We start from the raw sequence: 8,382 nt of genomic DNA on the forward strand, positions 1-8,382 counted from the left end.
TTGAACATTTTATGCTTATCTAAATATTACTGACAGCTGAGCATTGCAATGCCTTATGTTGACTTGTTCTTCCATTTTGGTTTTCTCTTTTTGTTTGTATGGCTGTGTAATTTTCAATGCATTATTTCTACTCCACAAACTATATTTTCATGATGCTTATATACACTGTGAAATATACAAAACTATATTTGAGGTTCATTCCTACACACCTCAAGTATTATAATAAAATTGTTAAATATACTACAAGTTTTATGTGCCTTTACAATAAATTTATGCATCGGTTTGTTCAAGGGTCTAAAGGTTGGTAGACCTTCTACTAGGGTGCAGGTCATCTTGGCCCAGCTTGGCCTTGATCTTGATTGTGATCCCAAATAATGGGTCTCATTTTTCTGTTTCTTTTGTATTTATATGTTAGAACCAACTGATCTCCGGGGATCTTCTTGTCATCTAGAATCATAGAATACAAGAGGTCCAGCCAAATTACACAATCACGTCGAAAGGCTTTCTTTGCTTTATGTATGCTAATATTCTGCTTGTCAAAGCAAGTCATGAAGATAATATCAACATCAATGGACAACTTTTTGAGTCTTGTGTTGCTGTGAGAGAATATCACACGATGGATAATTTATAAAGAAAAGTTTATATCACGGTTCCGGAGGCTGCGAAGTTCATTGTCAAGGTGTGGGCACCTAGTGAGGGCCTTCTCGCTGTCAATCATGACAGATAGTGAGATGAGGTGTGTGTGTGTGTGTGTGTGTGTGTGTGTGTGTGTGTAGACAGAGAGAGAGAGAGAGGTATCAAACTCATAGCCTCAAGCCCTTTTTGTAATCGGCATTAACCCATTCATGAGAGTGACACCCTCATGACCTAAATACCTCTCAATAGGCCCCACCTCCCAACACTGCTGCATTAGGGATTAAGTTTCCAACAAATGAACTTTGGGAGACACATTCAATCCTAGCATTTGGGAATAAAAATATTCTCTACCTAGGGCCCAAATTAGGACAAAGCCAGTAAGGTAAAGTTGGGTAAGTGCAGGGTGCAATCTGGTTTTGTTTAGAATTTTGATGTTTTTGTACCATGAATTTATTGCATTAAAGTTGGTTATTTTCAAATATTATAGTAAAATATAATTTAATTATTTAGTTTTTTGGTTTCCCTTTACATATTGTCCTGAGAAGAATGGAGGAAACCTCACTTGCTTTACCTTTATCATTGCCCTGATTCTACTTCTTCTGTTGTGATAGATTATAAAGGCACTTGACAAAGGGGATGAATTAAATAGGATAATGTGATATGAAACATGTACAATTATAATGAAATATATTTATAACAATCTAATATATAGTCAAGACAATATAAAATAATCAGTTTTATCAAAAAACTAGAATAATAGATTATGAGCTTTATGTATATCTATAAAGGGTTTCTAAATTTCTGGTACTCTTTTTTAAAAGATGGTTACTCTCATATATGTTTTATAAATATTTTTAACCTTTTTAAAATTTTAAACCATATCCATGTGGGTACATGCACATGCACACACATACACACATAAAGACCCTAATGTTCACAAAAAGTTAAATAAAGTGAATGTGGATCATTGTGAGGACCACAACTTCAGGAGTTGATCAGAAAACTACCAGCATCTTCTCAACATAGCAGCTCATGTCTCTGAGAGCAATTACAGATCCTGGTTGTAAGAGAAATACTTTTACATTATATGCTTTGTAATTGCTCTCCTTCACAACTTAGCTATGTATACCTTGGGTGATGTTCTCACTTATATATGTAGAATAGAAAATAAACCAGCAGTCCTGTTGGAGGCAGCACAAATGTTTCTTATGATTAGGCGTAATTGAAGCCTGTCAGTAACAATATGAACCTAAAGCAGCTGACCAATCGTTACCTCCTGCTCCTTGCTCTTGTTACCTAATAAATAACAAAGGGCTGCAGAAGCTTGCGGGGGGGGCTGCCTTTGCTCACTAGAAGTAGGGAGCTCTCTTCTTCCCCATGCTAGCCTTTCCTTAAAACAGTTTCTTTTGTCTTAAGTTTTTATTTCTACATTCATCCTCTCGTTCAGTCTTGTAATGATGGTCTCAAGCAGTAACATTAGTAACTGCTGTAGTGATGGTCTCAAGTAGTAGTAGTGGCAAGTCAGCCACACAGTCCTACTGTTTAAATTAAGTGAAAACCTAAAAGAAAATCTGAAAAAAAAATGCATGATTCTCATTCAGTATTTGAGCTGAGTTTTTCTTTCAGGAGGAATGATTTAGTTTTTATTGAGGCTATAAGAATGGACAAGGTTAGGATTACACTACCACATGTGTTAAACATATAATAAGACATATCTATGGAAATCCTACAGATTTCTAATTTTGCACAAAAGACAATGTATATACACATATATATTCATGTGCTTTTTTCATATGTGTAATATATGTGAAACTATATCCAAAATGTATTTGCTCTCTGATTTTTAAAAATTTCCCTCTTCTTTAGGTGCCTAAAATGTGAAGATGACTATTCAATGCAGACCTGCCTAGGATACTTGGTGTTATGAATTTAGGGTAACTAAGCTAGTTAGGGGACAGATAGGGTTGTTGAAGCCTAAAAATTTTTAAGTCTCTCTAGCAATAAAGACAAAATCAAATTAGCCAAGAAGACTATACCTTGATTATTTTAAGTTGTAATTTCCTACTTAGAAGACCTGAAAAACACTAATAATGTAGAAATAAAATCTATGTGTGCATATCATAAATGCTGTGATAATCCTTTGAAGGCAGAAGGGATAGTGTGGCAGTGTCAAGGAGGGTTTATCCTATAGCTTGTCCCAGTGGATTCTAAAAAGCAAAGATGGAAGCATATATCTCACGGTGTATGCAACAGCAATATGCATCTTGGTACCTTCATAAAAGAAGGTATATAAAAGAGCCCAGTATTTTCTGAAATACAGTTTGAATTGAGGAAAAATTTAAATGAATTTCTACAATAAATTTTTTATCTACCTCCTGAATGCTATGTGTTTTGTTATACTACATTTTATTTTTAGACCTTTTATTGAGTAATGTTTATCTTTAAATAAATAGCATTTCCTGTATTTGTCCTGAGATCAACATGACTAGTCCAGCAAAATCTCAGTTTCTACCTGAATGCTGTAAAAATTCTTCCTTCATATATTGAATATCTCAATGTCCATGTAGTGATCTGGAGGCATCTGAGAAATGAAAACAAATGACATTGTTAATTTTTTGTTTTGTTTTTGACAAAATTCTTATACCATTTAAAAAAGATACAGTATAGGATGAAGTTATTCCAGTGGCTTCTATTTTATGAGTGAATGAAATTCTGCTACTGAGAAAAATCATATTTATTGTTTCTGGGCATCACCTTAATTCTTTTGTCCCAAGGTTCCTCTGCATCACTGCCTTATATATTCAATAAGCTTTATCTTTTTGAGGTTTCCTGTTAGAAGGCAAAGTGTCAGAGAGAAATTTTGCCAATGCTATCGCAAACACTCTGCTTAGTATAGTCCCAAATCACAGGATTTGTGATATGACTTCCCTGGAATGGTGCACAACTCTAGCATCTAAGAATTCCATATACAGCTGGCTTGTTTGCCCAGGATGCTCTCTTATGTGTCACAAGATTCATAGGAATGCAAATCTATAAAGTAAACTTCAATTCTAATTTCATGATTTCTCAAAAATATAAATTGGTTTAAATAATGTACTTGCATTCAAATACAGTTTTCTTCAACAATCTTTTATGTGTCAGATACTAGTCTGGGCCCAAGATTTATAAAGGGATTAGTGGCTTGGGAATTAGCTTTCCAATATTTTCAAATCAAATCCAATTTTAGGTTCCCTGCAACCTTGACTGTGTTACATTCTTCAAGAATTTTCTCAGATATCATCTTCACAATGATGTCAATCATAACCACCTCCGTGTTAGGCCGTTCTTGCATTGCCACGTGAGGTGGCTCACGCCTGTAATCCCAGCATTTTGGGAGGCCAAGGTGGGTGGATCACTAGGTCAGGAGATCAAGACCATCATGGCTAACACAGTGAAACGCCGTCCCTACTAAAAATACAAAAAATTAGCCGGGTGTGGTGGCAGGCGCCTGTAGTCCCAGCTACTCGGGAGGCTGAGGCAGGAGAATGGCGTGAACCTGGGAGGCGGAGGTTGCAGTGAGTCGAGATCGCGCCACTGCGCTTCAGCCTAGGCGACAGAGCAAGACTCCATCTCAAAAAAAAAAAAAAAAAAAAGAAAGAAACACTTGAGACTGCATAATTTATAGAGAAATGTTGTTTAATTGGCTGATTTTGCAGGTTGTACAGGAAGCATAGTGCTGGCATCTACTCAGCTTCTGGGGTGGCTTCAGGGAGCTTTTATTCCCTGGGGAAGGTAAGCAGGAACAGGCATGTCACAGAACCACAGCAGGAGCAACAGCAAAAAAGTGAGGAAGGGAGGTACCACATGCTTCAACAACTTAATCTCGTAAGAACTCATTCACTATTGCAAGGACAGCACCAAGCCATGAGGGATATGCTCCCATGACCCAAATACCTCCCACCAGGCCCCAGTTCCAACACTGGGGATTGCAATTTAACATGAGGGTTGGCAGGGGCATATATTCAAAGCCATCAACCTTTTTTAAAGGTATAATCATATTCCTCCCAATTTTCATTAACTTGTTATAATTTATTTTCTGTTGGAACTTATTATTTTGTAGCATTGCTATGGTTTTCTTAGTTATTTGATTTTTTAAAAATTGTCTTTTGACCTCTGCTAGAATGTTAGCCCGAAGATGTCAAGTGATTTTACTGGTTTTGTTTGCTTGTATTTGGACAGGGTCTGACCAATGGAAAGTGATCAAGAAATATTTATTGAATGAACAAAGTAATATATTAACTTCCTATATTTTTATCACTTTTCAGTAATATAGTTGATATTAACTCATTTTTGAGGACAGTATAATAAATAGTAAAAGAGCATCTAATATTAATCACATTTAACCAGAAGTAAGTCATCTGGTAGACATATGCTCCAAACTGACTACTTCTTACTCTGTGTCTTTCACAAAAGTTAAACATTTCTGTAAACAGAACTTACTTTAAAATAAATCCATTGTTATGAATTTCAATATATTAAAACTTGTGTTTGTAAAAGAACAAACCATCATGTGTTTGATTATAATTTGCTTTACGACTAGCATAGAATTACTGCCTTGGGATTCTTTTTTCTTGAATCCAGCCTTTTCTTGATCAATAGACTTCCCCTTAGAGGGATAATTAGAATACAAGTTGGCATTCATTAGTATTTAGAAGATGAACAACACAATGCATTTTATTTTTGTTTGACAATCTGGTATTATTTACTTCAATATGCAAACTATATCCCAGTAACAAATAAATACATGACTATAGTTCCCTGTTTCAGATTTAACAATGCAAAAAATCACTCTACTGGGCTTAACACTATATTAAAATGATTTCATAGTTTAACCATAGCATCATACTGTGAGGAAATAAGTATAATTTATCCAAACCTGAGTTTCAAGATTAGAATGCAGTTGTTGTGAAAGGAAGGGACGTTACTTGACCACAAAGCGTACATTAAGAACAAATGCTTCTGTTGTGTTTGAACTGTAATATCTTATATTTAATTTTTAGAAAGTGACTTCTTAATCACTTAAAATATTGTCTAACCTTTTGACAGGAAAATAAAAAATTGCACTTTGTATCAACCCAAAATTTTTTCCCAGGAAAGTGACAACAGAAAATTCCTTTCAGCATGTTAAATGTAATGATACTACAAATAAATTTCTGAAAGGATGAGTAATTATCCACACAAAGTCTGCAAGGTTTAATTGCTAACATACATTGACCTACGGAGAGCATGAAGACACATTGAATAAAATGTTAATATTCTTGAAATTTGTTATTTTTAATTAAAGTTAAATTTAACATTAAAATGTATTAAAGCTTTTGATTTCCTCAACTCTTTTACCAGTAAAAAATTAAAATTTTTAAGTTTCTTAAAGTAAATTCATGCTATTTTGGCATATAGTTCTATGAGCTTTGATGCATAATTATATTATTGTAATAATTATATTATTGTAATTGTTACAACAAAAATTATACAAAATAATTCTAATGCTCCAAAGAATTCTGTCATGCTGTTTCATTGTATTCAAACTTTATTTTATCTTCCAAACCATGGTAACAACTACTCTGTTCTAGTTCTGATATTTTTGACTTTTCTCAAATGTTGTAAATATGAAATCAGAGAGTATGTAATATTTTGAGATTGAGTTTGCCCACTTACCATAATTCACTGGAGATCCGTCCTTGTTACATAAAACATTAGTTCATTTCTCTTTATTGCTGAATGCGAATGCATCACAGTTTATCTCCTGAAAGGCCATTTGGGTTGTTTTTGTTTTGGGGCAATGTGTTGAATGCTGCTACACATTAGTGTACAGATTTTTGTGTAATTATCAGTTTTTATTTGTCTAGGATAAATACCAGAAGCATGATTGTTGGGTCATAATGTATGTGTATGTTTAGCCCTGTAGGAAGCTGCCAAACTGTTTTGCTGTGTGGCTGTGCAATTTGCATCCCTGGCAGCAATGTTTGAGTAATCCCATTGCTCCCTGGGCCAGCGAACACTTGCTTTTGTCATTATTATTCTTTTTTAAAAAAGTTTTAGCCGTCTCATAGGTGTTTAGTTGTTTCTCACCATGGTTTTAATGTTCATTTTTCCAATTACTGGTGATATTCAGCATCTTTTAATATGTTTATTTGTAACTTGTGGATGTTTTTTGGGGAAGTGTCTATTCACATCATTTGCAAATTTTTATATGATTGTTTTCTTACTACTGAGTTCTGATCATTTTTATGCATTCTGAATACAAATCCTTTGTCTTCTATGTCACCTGCAAGTAGTCTCTTTCAGTCTCTTAATTATATCCTTTGCAGAAAAACATTTTTAATTTTAATGAAGTCTAATGTACTTGATATCAGTTCTAAAACACTTTGTCTAATCCAAGATCACAAAGCTTTTCTCCTAAGTGTGTTATGATTGTGTTTTATATTTACTTCTGTAACACATTTTGAATTAGTGATTTATATGGTGTGAAGAGAAGGTTGACTGCTGCTTCTACTACTTCTTCTCCCTTTCCCTCCACCTTCCCCTCCCCACCCTTTCTTTGTCTTTACAAAAAATATGGATACACCCTTGTCCCTAGGCCTTTTGATGAAAGACTATATTTTCTACATTGTTGCTGTTGCATTTTTGTAAAAAATCAGCTAATTTTGTTTGTGTCTGCCTATGTATGGATTTTCTGTTGTTTCTTTGGTCTTTGTTTCATTGGTCATTCGATTATACTAAACTGGCTTTCTTAATTTAGATTAATAATAACTCTTAAAATCAATGGCTATGTGTATTAGTTTGCTGTGGTTGCTATAACACCATACCACAAACTGAGTGGTTGGGTTGAGGTTACAGACATTTATTATCTCACAGTTCTAGGGACTAGAAATCTAAAATCAAAATGTCAGCAGGGTTGCTTTCTTATGTGGGCTACGAGGAAAAGATCTGTTCCAGGTTTCTCTCTTTGGCTTGCAGATGACTGTCTTCTGTTATCTGTTTACATCAGATGACTGTCTTCTGTTATCTGTTTACATCATCTTCCCTCTGTGAATTTCTCTCTGTGTCCAAATGTTCTCTTTTTATCAGGATGCTGGTCATATTGGTTTAGGGCACAGACTACTCATCTAATGTTAACTTGACCACCTCTATAAAGACTTTGTCTCCAAATAAGATCATATTCTGATGTACTGGGAGTTAAGACTCTTAATATTTTGTGAGCTGGGAGAGAAAGTGGGTGGGACACAATACATCCATGACATCATAGGTACTCTAAATCTGTTCTTTTATAAAATTATTTTGGAAAGTATAGTTCCATTTACTTATTCATATGAATTTGAGAATCAACTTGTCTATTTTTATGAAGAATCCTATTGTGACTTTGATTGGTGTTCTGTTAAGTCTATAAATCAGTTTGGTATGTTTGTCATCTTAATTATTTTGAGTCTTCCAAATTCATTAATATGATATGTCTTTACAATTATTTCTATTTCTTTCATATATTTCACCAATAATTTAAAAATTTTAGCATATATTTTCTGTACATATTTACTTAAGATTACTTTCTCATGGAGCAGAGCTCATGAAATGATGATACATTATGTTTTTGTTTTTATTCTTCATTACTAGTTAACAGAAAGTTGACAGTATTGTGTATATTGATCTTATGTCTTGTGACATTGCTCAATTTAGTTATTTCTTCCAAGATATTGCTTAAATAGATGCTCT

The 8,382-nt window shown here is 34.1% G+C and overlaps 1 long non-coding RNA gene across 1 annotated transcript in view; it reads right to left on the reverse strand.

Annotated features, from left to right (window-relative positions):
* Positions 1-3,204, reverse strand: part of LOC134757084 (uncharacterized) — a 113,516-nt gene extending 110,312 nt beyond the window's left edge. Inside the window, exon 1 of the long non-coding RNA XR_010130689.1 lies at positions 3,149-3,204. This is a non-coding gene — a long non-coding RNA (uncharacterized lncRNA). The remainder of the gene's footprint in view (positions 1-3,148) is intronic.
* Between the last annotated feature and the right edge of the window lie 5,178 nt (positions 3,205-8,382).

This window comes from Gorilla gorilla, chromosome 14 (assembly GCF_029281585.2).
Source record: "Gorilla gorilla gorilla isolate KB3781 chromosome 14, NHGRI_mGorGor1-v2.1_pri, whole genome shotgun sequence".
Lineage (NCBI taxonomy): Eukaryota > Metazoa > Chordata > Mammalia > Primates > Hominidae > Gorilla > Gorilla gorilla.